Here is a 19537-nt window from a genome sequence, read left to right as displayed (position 1 = left end):
AGGGGGTGGGAATCCCCATGGCGGCGCTGCTTGCAGCGCCGCCATGGAGGATTCATTTGGCCAGGGGAAAACCGGCGGGAAACCGCCGGTTTCCCTTTTCTGACCGCGGCTTTACCGCCGCAGTCAGAATTGTCCAGGAAGCACCGCCAGCCTGTTGGCGGTGCTTCCGTGGTCGTTGGCAGACCCCCTATGGCTCCATTGCAGCCCCTCTTAATGACCTCACATCTAAAAAAATGCCTAAAAAGGTATTATGGACAGCAAACTGTCAGAAAGCTTTTGAGGAGCAGAAGCAGGCCATGTGCTCTGCACCTGTCCTGAAAAGCCCCTGTTACTCCAAACAATTCATTGTCCAAACTGATGCATCTGAATTAGGGGTAGGGGCAGTCTTATCACAACTTAATTCTGAGGGCCAGGATCAACCTGTTGCTTTTATCAGCAGGAGGTTGACCTCTAGAGAAAAGCGTTGTTCTCCCATAGAGAGGGAGGCCTTTGCTGTGGTCTGGGCACTGAAGAAGTTGAGGCCATACCTGTTTGGCACTCACTTCATTGTTCAGACAGACCACAAACCTCTACTTTGGCTAAAACAAATGAAAGGTGAAAATCCTAAATTGTTGAGGTGGTCCATATCTTTACAGGGAATGGACTATACAGTGGAACACAGACCTGGGAGTACCCACTCCAATGCAGATGGACTCTCCAGATATTCCCACTTAGACAATGAAGACTCATAAGGTCATGGCTAGTCTTATTGTCCTTCGTTTGGGGGGGGTGTTGTGTAGGAAAGTACCGTCTTGCCTGGCATGTTACCCCCATATTTCACTGTATATATGTTGTTTTAGTTGTATGTGTCACTGGGACCCTGCCAGCCAGGGCCCCAGTGCTCATAAGTGTGCCCTGTATGTGTTACCTGTGTTATGACTAACTGTCTCACTGAGGCTCTGCTAACCAGAACCTCAGTGGTTATGCTCTCTCATTTCTTTCCAAATTGTCACTAACAGGCTAGTGACCAATTTCACCAATTTACATTGGCATACTGGAACACCCTTATAATTCCCTAGTATATGGTACTGAGGTACCCAGGGTATTGGGGTTCCAGGAGATCCCTATGGGCTGCAGCATTTCTTTTGCCACCCATAGGGAGCTCTGACAATTCGTACACAGGCCTGCCATTGCAGCCTGAGTGAAATAACGTCCACTTTATTTCACAGCCATTTACCACTGCACTTAAGTAACTTATAAGTCACCTATAGGTCTAACCTTTACCTAGTATAGGTTGGGTGCTAAGTTACTTAGTGTGTGGGCACCCTGGCACTAGCCAAGGTGCCCCCACATTGTTCAAGGCAAATTCCCCGGACTTTGTGAGTGCGGGGACACCATTACACGTGTGCACTATACATATGTCACAACATATGCATGGCGTCACAATGGTAACTCCGACCATGGCCATGTCACATGTCTAAGATCATGGAATTGTCACCCCAATGCCATTCTGGCATTGGGGAGACAATTCCATGATCCCCAGAGTCTCTAGCTCAGACCCGGGTACTGCCAAACTACCTTTCCCGGGGTTTCACTGCAGCTGCTGCTGCTGCCAACCCCTCAGACAGGTTTCTGCCCTCCTGGGGTCCAGCCAGGCTTGGCCCAGGAAGGAAGAACAAAGGACTTCCTCAGAGAGAGGATGTTACACCCTCTCCCTTTGGAAAAAGGTGTCAGGGCTGGGGAGGAGTAGCCTCCCCCAGCCCCTGGAAATGCTTTGATGGGCACAGATGGTGCCCATCTCTGCATAAGCCAGTCTACACCGGTTCAGGGATCCCCCAGCCCTGCTCTGGCGCAAAACTGGACAAAGGAAAGGGGAGTGACCACTCCCCTGACCTGCACCTCCCCTGGGAGGTGCCCAGAGCTCCTCCAGTGTGCTCCAGACCTCTGCCATCTTGGAAACAGAGGTGCTGCTGGCACACTGGACTGCTCTGAGTGGCCAGTGCCAGCAGGTGACGTCAGAGACTCCTTCTGATAGGCTCATTCAGGTGTTGCTAGCCTATCCTCTCTCCTAAGTAGCCAAACCTCCTTTTCTGGCTATTTAGGGTCTCTGCTTTGGGGAATTCTTTAGATAACTAATGCAAGAGCTCATCAGAGTTCCTCTGCGTCTCTCTCTTCACCTTCTGCCAAGGAATCGACTGCTGACCGCGCTGGAAGCCTGCAAAACTTCAACAAAGTAGCAAAGACGACTACTGCGACCTTGTAACGCTGATCCTACTGCCTTCTCAACTGTTTTCCTCGTGGTGCATGCTGTGGGGGTAGTCTGCCTCCTCTCTGCACTAGAAGCTCAGAAGAAATCTCCCGTGGGTCGACGGAATCTTCCCACTGCAACCGCAGGCACCAAAAGACTGCATCACCGGTCCTCTGGATCTCCTCTCAGCACGACGAGCGAGGTCCCTTGAACTCAGCAACTCTGTCCAAGTGACTCCCACAGTCCAGTGACTCTTCAGTCCAAGTTTGGTGGAGGTAAGTCCTTGCCTCCCCACGCTAGACTGCATTGCTGGGTACTGCATGATTTGCAGCTGCTCCTGTGGACTCTTCCAGGATTTCCTTTGTGCACAACCAAGCCTGGGTCCCCGGCACTCTAACCTGCAGTGCACGACCTCCTGAGTTGTCCTCCGGCGTCGTGGGACCCTCTTTTGTGACTTCGAGTGAGCTCTGGTTCACTCCACTTCGTAGTGCTTGTTCTGGCACTTCTGTGGGTGCTGATTGCTTCTGAGTGGGCTCTTTGTCTTGCTGGTCGCCCCCTCTGTCTCCTCACGCAATTGGCGACATCCTGGTCCCTCCTGGGCCACAGCAGTATCCAAAAACCCTAACCGCGACCCTTGAAGCTAGCAAGGCTTGTTTGCGGTCTTTCTGCACGGAAACACTTCTGCACGACTCTTCACGACGTGGGGCATCCATCCTCCAAAGGCGAAGTTTCTAGCCCTTGTCGTTCTTGCAGAATCCAAAGCTTCTACCATCCGGTGGCAGCTTCTTTACACCCACAGTTGGCATTTCCTGGGCATCTGCCCACTCCCGACTTGATCGTGACTCTTGGACTTGGTCCCCTTGTTCAACAGGTACTCTCATCAGGAAATCCATCGTTGTTGCATTGCTGGTGTTGGTCTTCCTTGCAAAATTCCCCTATCACAACTTCTGTGCTCTTTGGGGAACTTAGGTGCACTTTGCACCCACTTTTCAGGGTCTTGGGTTGGGCTATTTTTCTAACCCTCATTGTTTTCTTACAGTCCCAGCTACCCTCTACAAGGTCACATAGGTTTGGGGTCCATTCGTGGTTCGCATTCCACTTCTAGAGTATATGGTTTGTGTTGCCCCTATCCCTATGTGCCCCCATTGCATTCTATTGTGACTATACATTGTTTGCACTGTTTTCTATTGCTATTACTGCATATTTTGGTATTGTGTACATATATCTTGGGTATATTTGCTATCCTCATACTGAGGGTACTCACTGAGATACGTTTGGCATATTGTCATAAAAATAAAGTACCTTTATTTATAGTATATCTGTGTATTGTGTTTTCTAATGATATTGTGCATATGACACTAGTGGTACTGTAGGAGCTTCACTCGTCTCCTAGTTCAGCCTAAGCTGCTCTGCTAAGCTACCTTTTCTTTCAGCCTAAGCTGCTAGACACCCCTCTACACTAATAAGGGATACCTTGACCTGGTGCAAGGTGTAAGTACCCCTTGGTTCCCACTACAAGCCAGGCCAGCCTCCTACATTGGTTGTGCAGCGGTGGGATAAGTACTGCAACTACTTACCACTTTGTCATATTGTACTTTTCATAAGAGAAAAATATACAAAACAAGTTCAGTGTATGTACACCTAACCAAAAAGTTTTGCTTTTCTTCTCTTACTCTTCTTGCTAAGTGCTGAAAAGTACCTTTAAAACTTTCCAGGAGTTCTTAAAAAGTTTTAAAAGGTTTTTTTTCTGTTCTTTAAAAAGTTCTGAAACTTTTTCTTTCTTTTTCTCTCCCTTAAACTCTTGTCTATCATGTCTGGTACAGGCCAAACTCTTGATCTGGCCAGCATAGCTTATGACAACCTTAGCTGGAAAGAAGCAAGGAGTCTCTGCATAGATAGAGGTTTAGGGGTAGGGAAGAATCCCTCAAGACAACTGTTAGTTAATATGCTCATTGAACAAGATAACACCTTAGTTGGCACTTCTGGTGAGAGATTAGCTGATGGTTCACACTCTGATTCTGGGGCACCCCTAGTAAAGGAGTTAGAAGGGAACCTTCCCAACCTGTCCATTAGCAGACCACCTAGCAGGGTTGGTACTGATGTGAGTTCTCATCATAGTATAGAGATAACTCCTTTAGGCCAGGTTGTTAGAGTGCCATCTGTTAGGGACAGGTCTCCCTCTGTTCATTCTCATCATTCTTCTGTGTCAAAGCATGCCCAACCCACCCTCCCTGAAGACAGAATGTTCGAAAGGGAGCTCAATAGATTGAGAGTGGAAGAATCCAGCCTGAAGCTCAAGAAGCAACAGCTGGATTTAGATAGACAAGCTTTTGACTTAGAAAAAAAAAGGCAGAGGTTGGGGTTTTGACCCCATGGTGGCAGCAGCAGTATTACAGATAGTAATCCTGTAAAAGAGCATGATTCTAGGAATCTGCACAAGATAGTTCCCCCTTACAAGGAGGGGGATGACATTAACAAGTGGTTTGCTGCACTTGAGAGGGCCTGTAATGTACAGGGGGTCCCTCAAAGGCAGTGGGCTGCTATCCTATGGCTATCTTTCAGTGGAAAGGGTAGGGATAGGCTCCTTACTGTTAAGGAAAGTGATGCCAATGATTTTACAGTTCTTAAGAATGCACTCCTTGATGGTTATGGCTTAACCACTGAACAGTACAGGATCAAGTTCAGAGAAACCAAAAAGGAGTCTTCACAAGACTGGGTAGACTTTGTTGACCATTCAGTGAAGGCCTTGGAGGGGTGGTTACATGGCAGTAAAGTTTCTGACTATGAAAGCCTGTATAACTTAATCCTGAGAGAGCATATTCTTAATAATTGTGTGTCTGATTTGTTACACCAGTACCTGGTAGACTCTGATCTGACCTCTCCCCAAGAATTGGGAAAGAAGGCAGACAAATGGGTCAGAACAAGGGTGAACAGAAAAGTTCATACAGGGGGTGACAAGGATGGCAAGAAGAAGAATGGTAAGTCTTCTGACAAGGGTGGGGACAAATCTAAAAATGAGTCTTCATCAGGCCCACAAAAACACTCTGGTGGGGGTGGTGGGCCCAAATCCTCTTCAAATCAAAACAAAGAAAAGAAACCATGGTGCTATTTATGTAAAATAAAAGGCCATTGGACAACAGATCCCAGTTGTCCAAAGAAAAGCACCAAGCCTCCTACCACTACAACCCCTGCTGCTACACCTAGTGCCCCTAGTAATAGCAGTAGTGGTGGGAGCAAACCTACTAATAGCCAATCCAAGGGAGTAGCTGGGCTCACTTTTGGTAATTTAGTTGGGGTTGGTCTTGTTAGGGAGACCACAGAGGCTGTGTTAGTCTCTGAGGGGGCTATTGACTTAGCAACCTTGGTTGCTTGTCCCCTTAATATGGATAAGTACAAGCAACTACCCCTAATAAATGGTGTTGAGGTTCAGGCCTACAGGGATACAGGTGCCAGTGTTACAATGGTAATAGAGAAACTGGTCCACCCTGAACAACATCTACTTGGTCACCAGTACCAAGTGACTGATGCTTATAACAACACTCTTAGCCACCCCATGGCTGTTGTGAATCTCAACTGGGGGGGGGGGGGGGGTTACTGGTCCAAAGAAAGTTGTGGTTGCCTCAGATTTACCTGTAGTCTGTCTACTAGGGAACGATTTAGAGACATCAGCTTGGGCAGAAGTGGAGTTGGAGGCTCATGCAGCAATGCTGGGCATTCCAGGGCATATTTTTGCTTTGACTAGGGCTCAGGCCAAAAAGCAAAAAGGACAGGGTGACTTGGATCCTGGAAGAATGGACCAAGTGCTCCCTAAAGCTAGGGTTAGTAAAGGTAAGACACTACCTACTATCCCTCCCTCTACAGTGGATTCAACTTCTGAGGAAGAAGAATTTCCACCCTGTGCAGAACCTACACCAGAGGAGCTGGAAGCAGACACTGCTGAGCTTTTGTGTGAAGTGGGGCTTGCCAGGGAGGAGCTGAGTGTGGCACAGCATACCTGTCCCACACTAGAGGGTCTAAGGCAGCAAGCTGTCAAACAAGCAAATGGGGATGTCAGGGACTCTCACAAAGTTTACTGGGAGGACAACCTTTTGTATACTGAAGCAAGAGATCCAAAACCTGGAGCTGCCAGGAGATTGGTGATTCCTCAGGAATACAGAAAGTTCCTCCTAACTCTAGCCCACGACATTTGGGGCAAATGAAAACTTGGGACAGGCTTGTCCCCTTGTTTCATTGGCCTAGAATGTCAGAGGACACAAAGGAATTTTGTAAGTCCTGTGAAACCTGTCAAGCCAGTGGCAAGACAGGTGGCACTCCAAAGACACCCCTTATTCCACTGCCTGTGGTTGGGGTTCCCTTTGAAAGGGTAGGGGTTGACATAGTTGGCCCCCTTGACCCTCCTACTGCTTCAGGCAATAGGTTTATCTTGGTGGTAGTGGACCATGCCACCAGATATCCTGAAGCAATTCCTCTAAGGACCACTACAGCTCCTAGAGTGGCAAAGGCCCTCCTGGGAATCTTTTTAAGGGTGGGCTTCCCAAAAGAGGTGGTATCAGACAGGGTAAGCAATTTCATCTCTGCTTACTTAAAGGCCATGTGGAAGGAATGTGGTGTGACATACAAGTTCACCACACCCAATCATCCACAAACAAATGGACTGGTGGAGAGATTTAAAAAAACTCTCAAAGGAATGATAATGGGACTCCCTGAAAAAATCCAGAGGAGATGGGATGTCCTGTTACCTTGCCTCCTTTTTGCTTACAGGGAGGTACCCCAGAAAGGAGTGGGCTTCAACCCCTTTGAACTCCTATTTGGACACCCTGTAAGAGGTCCCCTAACACTTGTGAAGGAGGGTTGGGAACAACCTTTAAAAGCTCCAAAACAAGACATAGTGGACTATGTACTTGGCCTAAGATCTAGGATGGCTGAGTACATGAAAAAGGCCAGTAAAAACCTTCAGGCCAGCCAAGAGCTCCAAAAGCAATGGCATGACCAGAAGGCTGTTCTGGTTCAGTACCAACCAGGGCAGAAAGTGTGGGTCTTGGAGCCTGTGGCCCCAAGAGCACTCCAAGATAAATGGAGTGGACCCCACACTATTGTTGAGAAAATGGGTGAAGTTACCTACTTAGTTGACTTAGGCATTGCCAGGAGTCCCCTTAGGGTACTCCATGTCAATCGCCTGAAACCCTACTATGACAGGGCTGATCTCACCCTGCTCATGGCAACAGATGAAGGACAGGAAGAAGAGAGTGACCCTCTCCCTGACCTCTTCTCTTCCACAGAACAAGATGCTCTAGTGGAAGGTGTAGTTCTGGCAGATTGTCTGACTGCTGAGCAGAAAGACCACTGCATAAATCTCCTGTGCCAGGCACCACTTCTTGGTGTGAGCACACTATAGATACTGGAGACAGCTCGCCTGTCAAAAGTAAGATCTATAGGCAGCCTGACCATGTCAGAGACTGCATAAAACAAGAGGTTCAGAAAATGCTTGAACTAGGAGTGGTTGAGCACTCTGAAAGTCCATGCACTAGCCAAGGTGCCCCCACATTGTTCAAGGCAAATTCCCCGGACTTTGTGAGTGCGGGGACACCATTACACGTGTGCACTATACATATGTCACGACATATGCATGGCGTCACAATGGTAACTCCGACCATGGCCATGTCACATGTCTAAGATCATGGAATTGTCACCCCAATGCCATTCTGGCATTGGGGAGACAATTCCATGATCCCCAGAGTCTCTAGCTCAGACCCGGTTTCTGCCAAACTACTTTCCCGGGGTTTCACTGCAGCTGCTGCTGCTGCCAACCCCTCAGACAGGTTTCTGCCCTCCTGGGGTCCAGCCAGGCTTGGCCCAGGAAGGCAGAACAAAGGACTTCCTCAGAGAGAGGGTGTTTCACCCTCTCCCTTTGGAAAAAGGTGTCAGGGCTGGGGAGGAGTAGCCTCCCCCAGCACCTGGAAATGCTTTGATGGGCACAGATGGTGCCCATCTCTGCATAAGCCAGTCTACACCCGTTCAGGGATCCCCCAGCCCTGCTCTGGCGCGAAACTGGACAAAGGAAAGGGGAGTGACCACTCCGCTGACCTGCACCTCCCCTGGGAGGTGCCCAGAGCTCCTCCAGTGTGCTCCAGACCTCTGCCATCTTGGAAACAGAGGTGCTGCTGGCACACTGGACTGCTCTGAGTGGCCAGTGCCAGCAGGTGACGTCAGAGACTCCTTCTGATAGGCTCCTTCAGGTGTTGCTAGCCTATCCTCTCTCCTAAGTAGCCAAACCTCCTTTTCTGGCTATTTAGGGTCTCTGCTTTGGGGAATTCTTTAGATAACGAATGCAAGAGCTCATCAGAGTTCCTCTGCATCTCTCTCTTCACCTTCTGCCAAGGAATCGACTGTTGACCGCGCTGGAAGCTTGCAAAACTGCAACAAAGTACCAAAGACGACTACTGCGACCTTGTAACGCTGATCCTGCCGCCTTCTCAACTGTTTTCCTGGTGGTGCATGCTATGGGGTAGTCTGCTTCCTCTCTGCACTAGAAGCTCTGAAGAAATCTCCAGTGGGTCGACGGAATCTTCCCCCTGCACCCGCAGGCACCAAAAGACTGTATCACCGGTCCTCTGGGTCTCCTCTCAGCACGACGAGCGAGGTCCCTTGAACTCAGCAACTCTGTCCAAGTGACTCCCACAGTCCAGTGACTCTTCAGTCCAAGTTTGGTGGAGGTAAGTCCTTGCCTCCCCACACTAGACTGCATTGCTGGGTAATGCGTGATTTGCAGCTGCTCCGGCTCCTGTGCACTCTTCCAGGATTTCCTTTGTGCACAGCCAAGCCTGGGTCCCCCGCACTCTAACCTGCAGTGCACGACCTCCTGAGTTGTCCTCCGGCGTCGTGGGACCCTCTTTTGTGACTTCGGGTGATCTCTGGTTCACTCCACTTTGTAGTGCCTTTTCTGGCACTTCTGCGGGTGCTGCTTACTTCTGAGTGGGCTCTTTGTCTTGCTGGACACCCCCTCTGTCTCCTCACACAATTGGCGACATCCTGGTCCCTCCTGGGCCACAGCAGCATCCAAAAACTCTAACCACGACCCTTGCAGCTAGCAAGGCTTGTTTGCGGTCTTTCTGCACGGAAACACCTCTTCACGACTCTTCACGTCGTGGGACATCCATCCTCCAAAGGGGAAGTTTCTAGCCCTTGTCGTTCTTGCAGAATCCATAGCTTCTACCCTCCAGTGGCAGCTTCTTTGCACCCACAGCTGGCATTTCCTGGGCATCTGCCCACTCCCGACTTGATCGTGACTCTTGGACTTGGTCCCCTTGTTCCACAGGTACTCTCGTCAGGAAATCCATCATTGTTGCATTGCTGGTGTTGGTCTTCCTTGCAGAATTCCCCTATCACGACTTCTGTGCTCTTTGGGGAACTTAGGTGCACTTTGCACCCACTTTTCAGGGTCTTGGGGTGGGCTATTTTTATAACCCTCACTGTTTTCTTACAGTCCCAGCGACCCTCTACAAGGTCACATAGGTTTGGGGTCCATTTGTGGTTCGCATTCCACTTCTAGAGTATATGGTTTGTGTTGCCCCTATCCCTATGTGCCCCCATTGCATTCTAATGTGACTATACAGTGTTTGCACTGTTTTCTATTGCTATTAGTGCATATTTTGGTATTGTGTACATATATCTTGTGTATATTTGCTATCCTCATACTTAGGGTACTCACTGAGATACTTTTGGCATATTGTCATAAAAATTAAGTACCTTTATTTTTAGTATATCTGTGTATTGTGTTTTCTTATGATATTGTGCATATGACACTAGTGGTACTGTAGGAGCTTCACTCGTCTCCTAGTTCAGCCTAAGCTGCTCTGCTAAGCTACCTTTTCTATCAGCCTAAGCTGCTAGACACCCCTCTACACTAATAAGGGATACCTGGACCTGGTGCAAGGTGTAAGTACCCCTTGGTACCCACTACAAGCCAGGCCAGCCTCCTACACTTACGTAGGGACATTTTCTTAGAACATCTGGGTGTTAGTTATAAAAACACTTTCCAGTCCTAGTACACGTCAAGAGGGAGATTCCAGCCAGGGAACCGCAACCGTATGCTGAATGCCCGTTGCAGATTCTGATGCAGATTACAGGCCTTTGCTCAGGTATGAGGGTTGATGTCCTCCCGGGGGAACCTGAAAGGCAGGCTTAGAGCTTAACATACTGTGCTCAAAATATAACTTAGAGAGAGAATAAAATAGTGGCACATGATAGCCTTATTCTTGAGTTTCACTCTCATAGTCACTATTTTATTATTACTGTGTTGTGTAGTTCTGGTTATTGCAGCTCACGCTTTGCTATCCAAAATGCAGTTGTTTTATTAAACCAATCTTTAAAACTTATACTGCAGTTATTGTCATTTATATATGAGACCGCATTGTGTTTGAGAGAACCGGTTGTGACCTGAGTGACCACGACTTCCCTGAGAAGTACTGATATGTCATGCGCTCGGCTGCCCAATTGTCTCTGCCACTTGGGAGAGATGAGGCACTGCTAGTTAGCCGGAGCAAAACCCGGATTTGGAATGACAAGCGTCATCCATTGTGGGCCAGACTCAGTCCCCCACATTGTGGATGATCTTGGTGCTCAAAATCCAGTAGTCTCATTAAGATAATGAGAGCCTACGCGACATGGCGCCACCAACGTTTGGTCAGGCTCTAATTTTCAGGTCCACCGGAAGATCTCAGTCTCATTTTATAGAATGACACCTCAGTTCCGTGTATGGAGACGTCCGTGGTACTGAGGATTTCCACTACAGCCGTATAGGTAATCCTATTTTTAGCTGGCGGTTGTTCAAGCTTGAACTTTACTAGCAAATGGTCTCACGGCCCAGGGAGGTCCAGTCACGTTTGTGGTGGACTCCCACGCAGCTTATAGAACAGAGCTTTTTTACTCTTGGGTTATATTTCCAGCAGTTGATAGAAACTCAAATACATTTCCCACATATACAGTTGCGAACGCGCCTGGACAATACAGGTCGTACGCATATTTAGAGATACCTCTATCTTATCAAGAACATAATAATTGGCTTGATGGCGCCCTACACCATACAATATTACCAGTAAGGTTAGGTCCACTAAGCAATGACGGTCATACCTGGCCTTTATTGGCCACATATATACCTTTATATGACTTAATACGTCCCGATTTTTCAAGTAAATTCTGGACAGTTGAACATACACGCACTCTTCGAGATTTGCAGACAGACATTCTAGCATCAAAACATTTACACACAAGGGACAACAAAAAACATTTGGTCATCAGGGCAATAGCTGGGGCCATCGGTTTCACCTATGTAATATTTAATGAAGGTGAGACAGTCCCCATTGCATACAAATCACATTTGTATTCAGCTGCTGAACAACGCTTTGCACCGACGGAGAAAATTCTCACTGCTGTACAGATGGCTGTTATTAAAGAAAGACCTCTTGCCCAAGGGAAACACATCATTGTTGTTTCTCCAATTCCAGCCCTAGAGGCTGTTACAAAAGCTAGTGTTCCAAACGCAAAAGCACTTCATCCACGTTGGATACAATGGGCTACGTCTCTAACAGCCACTGATGTAGGCTACATTTTCGATCCGAAGTTACAAACTCAAGAATTTCTACAATATGAAGTAGAATATCCAGTTCCAGCGAATACCTTGCCTATTGATCAATATCATAGAGTCATGTACACCGATGGCTCTGCGCAACCAGCGATTGGAACTAAACATCAATATTCTGCTGCTTGCAAAGTCGTAAGTGGCTATATGGAGGGGGAGAAATTCTGTTCCCTACATGCCTATACACAGACCTTAGGGGATTGTACAGCACAATTGGCTGAGCTAAAAGCTCTGCTGATGGCACTAGAACACACGGATCCAGCGCAGTCCACACTGATTGTTTGTGATTCATATTACTGAGTCCAGTCCTTTAATGAATTTCTGCGTTACTGGCGTCAAAATGGGTTCAGAGATTCCAAAGGCAACACTATAAAACACAGAATCCTGTGGGGGAATGTAGCAGACCTGAAAGAGATGCTACAGAAAGTCCATGTTGCGCATACACTTGGACACCAGCGTGTTGGAATACACGTTGCTGGAAATACTTTGGCAGATGAAGCCGCAAAGTCGGCAGTGGCAGTAGCCACTGTAGCTGCAGTGACTCGTTTGAGTTCCAAACCAGACACAGACACTTTGGCTGCCATAAAAGCTACGTTGATGGTACGCCTTATCCTAAAGGATTCCCTAACAATTATCAATACTATATGGGAGGTATGCTGAACGCTGAAGTTAAAATTCTAGGTGTAGGCATACGTGATATCCCCAACAAATATATAAGACCACAATTGATCAAAGCAGTGCATGAGGGGGTGGCATCAGAACATGCTTGTGTGGCGGCTACAATTTCACTTTTACAGGCCCGTTATTGGTGGCCCGGTCTCTACAAAGAGACTAAGCAGTATGTCCTTTGTTGTGACATCTGTCAACAAATTAAAGTTTCTACGGCCAAGCGCCCACCGCAGACACCCCTCTTAATTTCCAATCGACCATTACAGCGGGTGTACTTGGACCATTGCGGTCCACTAACACCTGATAGTGCATACAAATACATATTAGTCGCTGTTGATTCATGCTCCAGATTTGTGTGGAAGGTGTGTCCACAACGCTCGGCTGACGCTCGGACTGTTATTAAAGATTTGCGAGTCTTTATTGGTGCATATGCAGTTGTGGCTTTCCATTCGGACCAGGGCCCGGCTTTCGCCTCAAGGGCATTCGGGGACACCATGGCTTCGTTGGGGGTCCAACGGCAGTACTCGTCTCCATTTCATCCCGAGGGAAATAGTGTTGTGGAGCGATTAAACTGCGATTTAAAGCAATCCTGAACAGCCAGAGTCTTAGGTACGGGTCGTAGTTGGCTAACCCACCTGTATGGAGATCAGAGAGCACTAGAAGGTGCCTGGGGGGTCGTACTTCATATAAGTGCCTGTTCGGAACACAAATGTTTGTTCCGGATCTTGGGGGTCCTGGCAGCAGAAACAACTTTTGACATAAATGATCGTGTCACTGTTTTACAGGAATTACAACAGTTCCGTGAGGATAACTCTTCTAAAAGTGCTGCCTCCATAGGAATTAAGGGTGTGCCTGTAACATCTACCGGCTGTATTCCCAGGGTTGGGGATCTTGTACGTGAAAAGGTCGCAGTGAAAAAATTATTTTGCCTTTCTTTTCGGGCACCACTCCCTGTACTGGGGATACATGGTACCAGAACTGTTATTCTACCAACCTTGCCAGGTGCCAAAGAAAATTGTTTTGTTTTAATTGACAATGTCAAACTACAACATGTGGCCGATTCTGCACAGCCGACCAAGAGGAACATCCAGTAGTTCCCGAATCCCTCTCACTACTGGAGAAGAAGTTCCGCTTCAAGTTGTTTATACCAACACTGACACCTCTCCGAGCTTGGGGAGGGTGGATGATGATCTTGCATTAGTTCCACTAACAACAAGCAACTTAGAAATGTTTGATCAAGTCACCACGACTACTAGCCAGATGGATGGTGCTGTCTACAGTGTACCACCACAGGAAACACCAACTCCACCATTGACCACGGCTACGCCATTTGCACGAACTACCTCTGGTTACCTTGCCGTCTTCAACGACGGTCTATCGGACTTGTTTGCCTCTTCGACAGCTGACCTGTCAGGTGCACATAAGCTAATACATTGGCTTAAAGACACATATTTTGTTTTTCCATGGAACTATGTATGGCTTTCTTTGACTGTCCTAGCCTTTCTGCTTTGGATTGGTTTTGCTATTACCTTTTTCTTGTTGATACATGGTAATTTTTTTCCCGAGAGATCAGTGGTTGAACAGGTGGAGGAGGTTTTGAAACCACATTTTTCATCACATAAGGTCCGAAGAGACTTATCCTTTGTGAACATTTCCGCAGTGCCAATTCCTGATGGGATTGTTTGGAACAAAGTGATGTTTGATATATATCGTCCCACGGAAATCATTCAAATACCGTATGTGTTAAAATTATCGATGAATGATATAGTCATACCCGGCATTGTGTCTGATGATTGGGATGTGAAAACAGTTGATTCTATGATGACAGAATTGCAATATTATACTATCTATGAAAACGAAGATGTTTACCAATTTAAAGAAAATTATGGTGATATGTTTTGCTATAAATATTATGGGCACCACTTCATACATAGAGCGAGTAGTCCCAAAACGATATTTAATTACATGCAATGGGAACATTGCCCAACTCCACCACAAGGGAGTTCAAAAACTTATACTGAAAAGTGTGCGTATTTTTCTGGGCATCGTCAAAAAAATGCTGAGTCATATTATTTTGAAGTAACTCCAACTCAGGACATACATATGTTATTGACCAACACAAAATTTATATATTCAGAATCCTTTGTTTCCCGGTTATCAGTTGAAGGTTATGAATATTGGTCCAAATATATTGATTTGAAAAGTGTTTGGGGAACAAAAAATTGGCAGACTAAGAGGACAGAAACATTGTTTAGAGCATGTCTCATCCCTGTTCAAATGATCTTTTTGAATAAAACAGTGCAACAAACAAGTTGTTTAGGCTTAGCAACAATTAGAGAATTAAACATGACCAATATACCTGCCCCTGCAAAATTTGGCAATTGGCAAAAATACACAAATGCAACCATACACGAGCTTCATGAGAGAGTCCAGAATGGTACGTTTAATGCTACACTGACACGTCCAGGCAGATGGTTATTGTGGCCCATAGATACCAACGGGTGTCATCAACGTTTTGTTACCTCCTCAGGGGGTTTCCGGATGAGTAGGCCAGACCCTGGCTATATATCACCAGAACATGCAGACATACTTACAACATGTAGTGTAGGAAAATTGTGCCAACAGTGGCTAAAATCGTCCTCACTTGATGCGGTTAAAGCGTACCTCAATCTCTTGTCTAACAACACTGATTTACACGATTTCTTGTCAGGCCCCAAGATACCACGTAGGAAGCGTTTCTTGTATGAAGTATACAATGAAATATGGAAACTTTCCCAACAAGAGGCTGCAGCACGGTTACGGCAAATAGACCAGGAAAATTTGAAAAAGGCATTAGCTGTTGTGGATAATGGGATTCACACCGTGTCCGACCGGATATATACAATTAACAACAATGTTTCTTCTGCTACAGACATTATATGATCTGATATGTCTTCTTTATATGATGGACAGAGTCAGACGAGGTCCATTATGCAGTTGGGCTGGACACTTCAGACATTGAAGGCGGGTCGCGTTCCTGGAAATATTTTTTTCCTTTAATTTGATGCTGCAACAACAAATAATGGCTAAGAAAGAAGTGACTTACGTCATGCTTAACATTGAAAAGATAGAAAGACTACCTTTTACCGTGGCCGAGATTCCTTCGGCAGAGTGGTTAATACATAGGGTTATTAATCTGCCTATTTCAACATTACAATTCACTTCTTGTTTGAACCACGTTCCGGTAGGCAGATATGAAAAGTTGGGAGATAGTTACATCCATGAGGTGTGGGAGCTTCCCTTCTCGTACAAATGCCTCAATGGCATGAAAGAGGTCTTTCTTAGCGGTAGTGAATGCAAGACTTCAGTCAGCCATTCGCTGATTTGTAAGCAGCTGTCCTTGCATGGGGTGTGTAATGCCTCGGTTGCAAACTTGGCTTGCTATCTGAAGGGACTTCCAGTCCCCTTGATTAAACGCACCTTCCAGGTGCTTTCAAATGGCAGCTACGTCCTTCTCAATAGTGAAGACTGTTGTGGCATGCGGGCCGGAATAGTTTACGTTGTTTCGGTCTCTAAGGTCGTTACATGCTGCGGGAACGTGTTGCTTCCCCCCCACTAAATTAAGGGAGGTAGCTGACATCTGTCCTCATATTGCTACTTCCAAGGTGAATTTTGACAAGTTGAGTAGACTCAAGGCTTTGTTGTTTCAGAAGCATCTGGCCCTTACATCTGCACGCGAGACCTATGCACTTCAAGTGGCAAGGTCGTCAGTAGAAATACAGTCCCTGTTAAATACGAACTTTCCGAGACACTTTGGTGAACTCGTGGGACGTATATTTAATGCGTCCATCACGGCTGGATTAGCACATTTTTTCAAAGCTGTTGGTATTGGTTTTGTTCACACCTTCTCTATATTTGGTTTGATACCTTCAGCTATTCACTCAATTTTCAGAAGTATTTTGGGGGGATTTCCAATAACTTTGGCTTTATTAGTCGGCATTTTGCTGTTGCTGTTGTTTTTCCGCAATGGCTGTCCCGCCGCAACAAGGACAAATGAAGGCGCTCCCATCAGCGCAGCTGTGTCATGAACGCATGATGCAGCAATTTGGAGCAAAACTCCTGGAACATTTGGGGTGTGACTGGTCTTTGTCATTCAGACCGGTTTTGGATTGTGTGCAGCCCGTGTTTCATGCCGTTGGTACTCTTTTGAACATGCACTGGCAGTTTGTCTTTCACAGCAACGCCCCTTAGTGATTGAGGCTGATATGTTGATGTTCTCATTGAGGGTTCATTACCAGACATGCGCACTGAGGCTGCGTTTGCTTAGAGAAGCTGATTACGAGCTACCCTTCCTGGAGGAAGTTAACATCGACCCATTAATGGGCACTGCACAGGATGCCGCCTTGGTTGATACTGGGGCTATGGAACACACCTGCTCCTTAGTCATTTTTGGCACGGTTTACCGGTTCTGTCATCTGCCGAAGTGGAAAACCTCCTGCTTTCCATGAATTGTGGTTGATTCTGAACTGTTCTAAATTGACATTTCAATTTGAATTCGGCTCTGAACTGCATTCTCATATCTAAATTGTCAAGTTATCTGCTTGTGTGTCCTCTTAACATGTCAAAATTAAGTAGGGTTTTAAACATATTTTAGGTTAGGGTATTTTAGCTTTGGCTTGAGCCACTTTCTACCGACAAGGAGAGGGTGTTGTGTAGCCATTTTATGTATAAGCTCCATGCGCGTTAGTTTAACATACTAGGCCTCTGTGCACTTTGTCCTAGATGTATTTTATTCAGCTTCGCGCTGTTATTTTACAATAACCAGTTTTTACGGTCTTGTTTTAATTTCTTCTATCACACTGTTTAGCTTAGTTCAGCACTGTGTTCTCAAATAATGCATTCTTGATCGTCCTGTGCTTCAGTCAAGGCTACAGTCTGGTACATTGGCCGTAAACGTGGTAGAAGTTTAGTCTTCAGCATTCGTAGAAAATACACATCCTTACGTAGGGACATTTTCTTAGAACATCTGCGTGTTAGTTATAAAAACACTTTCTAGTCCTAGTACACCTCAAGAGGGAGATTCCAGCCAGGGAACCACAACTGTATGCTGAATGCCCCGTTGCCGATGCTGATGCAGATTACAGGCCTTTGCTCAGGTATGAGGGTTGATGTCCTCCCGGGGTAACCTGAAAGGCAGGTTTAGAGCTTAACATGCTGTGCTCAAAATATAACTTAGAGAGAGAATAAAATAGTGGCACCATGATAGCCTTATTCTTGTGTTTCACTCTCATAGTCACTATTTTAATATTGCTGTGTTGTGTAGTTCTGGTTATTGCAGCTCACGCTTTGCTATCCAAAATGCAGTTGTTTTATTAAACCAATCTTTAAGACTTATACTGCCTTTATTGTCATTTATATATGAGACCGCATTGTGTATGAGAGAACCAGTTGTGACCTGAGTGACCACGACTTCCCTGAGAAGTACTGATATGTCATGCGCTCGGCTGCCCAATTGTCTCTGCCACTTGGGAGATATGAGGCACTGCTAGTTAGCCGGAGCAAACCCCAGATTTGGAGTGACAAGCGTCATCCACCATGGGCCAGACTCAGTCCCCCACATTGTGGACGCTCTTGCTGCTCAAAATCCAGTAGTCTCATTAAGATAATGAGAGCATACGCGGCACAACCCGCTTCTGAAATTACAAAAAATGGGCTTCATTTGTGCATTCATAATTCTGATATGTTCTGAAATTCTTATGCAGTTCATTTAAATTTTTGCATGTGCTAGAAAATAACTCTTTCCTACACCCACTATCCAGAAGAATTGTCACATAAATCCTCTCACTTTGAAGTCAGAGAAAAAAAGTGCCCTCTCAAGAAGCGCCTGGCATTTGAACACAGTAATTGAATGCACAGCAAATCTGACGAGATAAGAACAAAATTTACAAACCTATTTACAGAAAGGGAGGACTTGGAAAGATTCTGTAACGAAGGTTTTAGCAATAGAAGAACAGAGCTCAAGCTGGACAGCCTAAAACAAATACAACCAGCAAATGGAAAGCAAGAAAATGTGAGATACAAACCACAAAGCCAATGGCAAGCAACTGGTAGAATGCATTGCTAGGTCAACTTTCTAAATATCCCCAAGATGTCTTTACCAAACCAGAGAGCTCTGTTGTCTGGTGGGCTGAGACCTAAAAAGGGAGCAGATGAGCTAATTGCAGTGAAGGAGATATTTCCATACCTAATGGGACGTGAAATGTTATATATTGCTTTTGCTTGAATTGTGTTTATTAAATGTCATGCAAGTGGTTTAGATGATATATTTCTTAACACAATCGTTTAGTATTTTTTTACATTAGTACAAAATAGAATAAGGGTGAGAACGTTTCGAGACAACATTGTACAACTTTTTCACATGGATAATAGAAGGTAAAAGGGCATCAACAGTAGCCCATTAGAATCCTAGGAGAGATAGAATACACGCAACAAATGCACCTCAGTATAAAACTAGCAGGACCCGGAGTAGAACGTTCCAGCCGTCAGTCAATCCGAATGTTCCTTTGATGGCTAAATTTAACAATACAGGTCCACAACCGGCGTCTTCTTGGGCTGGCGGGCCACAACGTCCCTCTTGTGTGCTGTGGGTAAATAGAGGGCATGGGGTGTGCGTGAGTAATCAATCACTCGGCTGACTATTTGGGTGAAGGTGGCCCCAACCAACAGCAGCCACCATTGTTCAGATAGCTGCTAGAAAAGAGGCCAAGGGAGCACCTCAGAAATATGGGCTTGTTTTTATCATCCAAGTGATATGAGAGGATTTCTCATGTTTATGCAATGCTCACTATTTTGACTGCGGATGTCAATAGCTTTATTGCTGTCACCTGCAGGGCTATAGTCTCTGTTAATTACCCCCCATCTCTGTTATACATCCTTATCTGTGTCTCGGTCTTTGCCTATGGGGAGGGTAGATAACAGCCTTTATTGCCGGATGGTGTAGGCACTAGCTGTTCAATATGTACTAA

General features: G+C 46.1%; 1 protein-coding gene across 7 annotated transcripts in view; it reads left to right on the top strand.

Annotated features, from left to right (window-relative positions):
• The window catches only part of LOC138259681 (cytochrome P450 2G1-like), a 584827-nt gene that overhangs the window by 223105 nt on the left and 342185 nt on the right, over positions 1-19537 (top strand). The gene's annotated exons all lie outside the window — the stretch shown is intronic.

The sequence above is a fragment of the Pleurodeles waltl genome, chromosome 9 (assembly GCF_031143425.1).
Source record: "Pleurodeles waltl isolate 20211129_DDA chromosome 9, aPleWal1.hap1.20221129, whole genome shotgun sequence".
NCBI lineage: Eukaryota > Metazoa > Chordata > Amphibia > Caudata > Salamandridae > Pleurodeles > Pleurodeles waltl.
The sequence above is the reverse complement of the archived record's forward strand: the minus strand, read 5'-3'. Positions and strand labels throughout refer to the sequence as shown.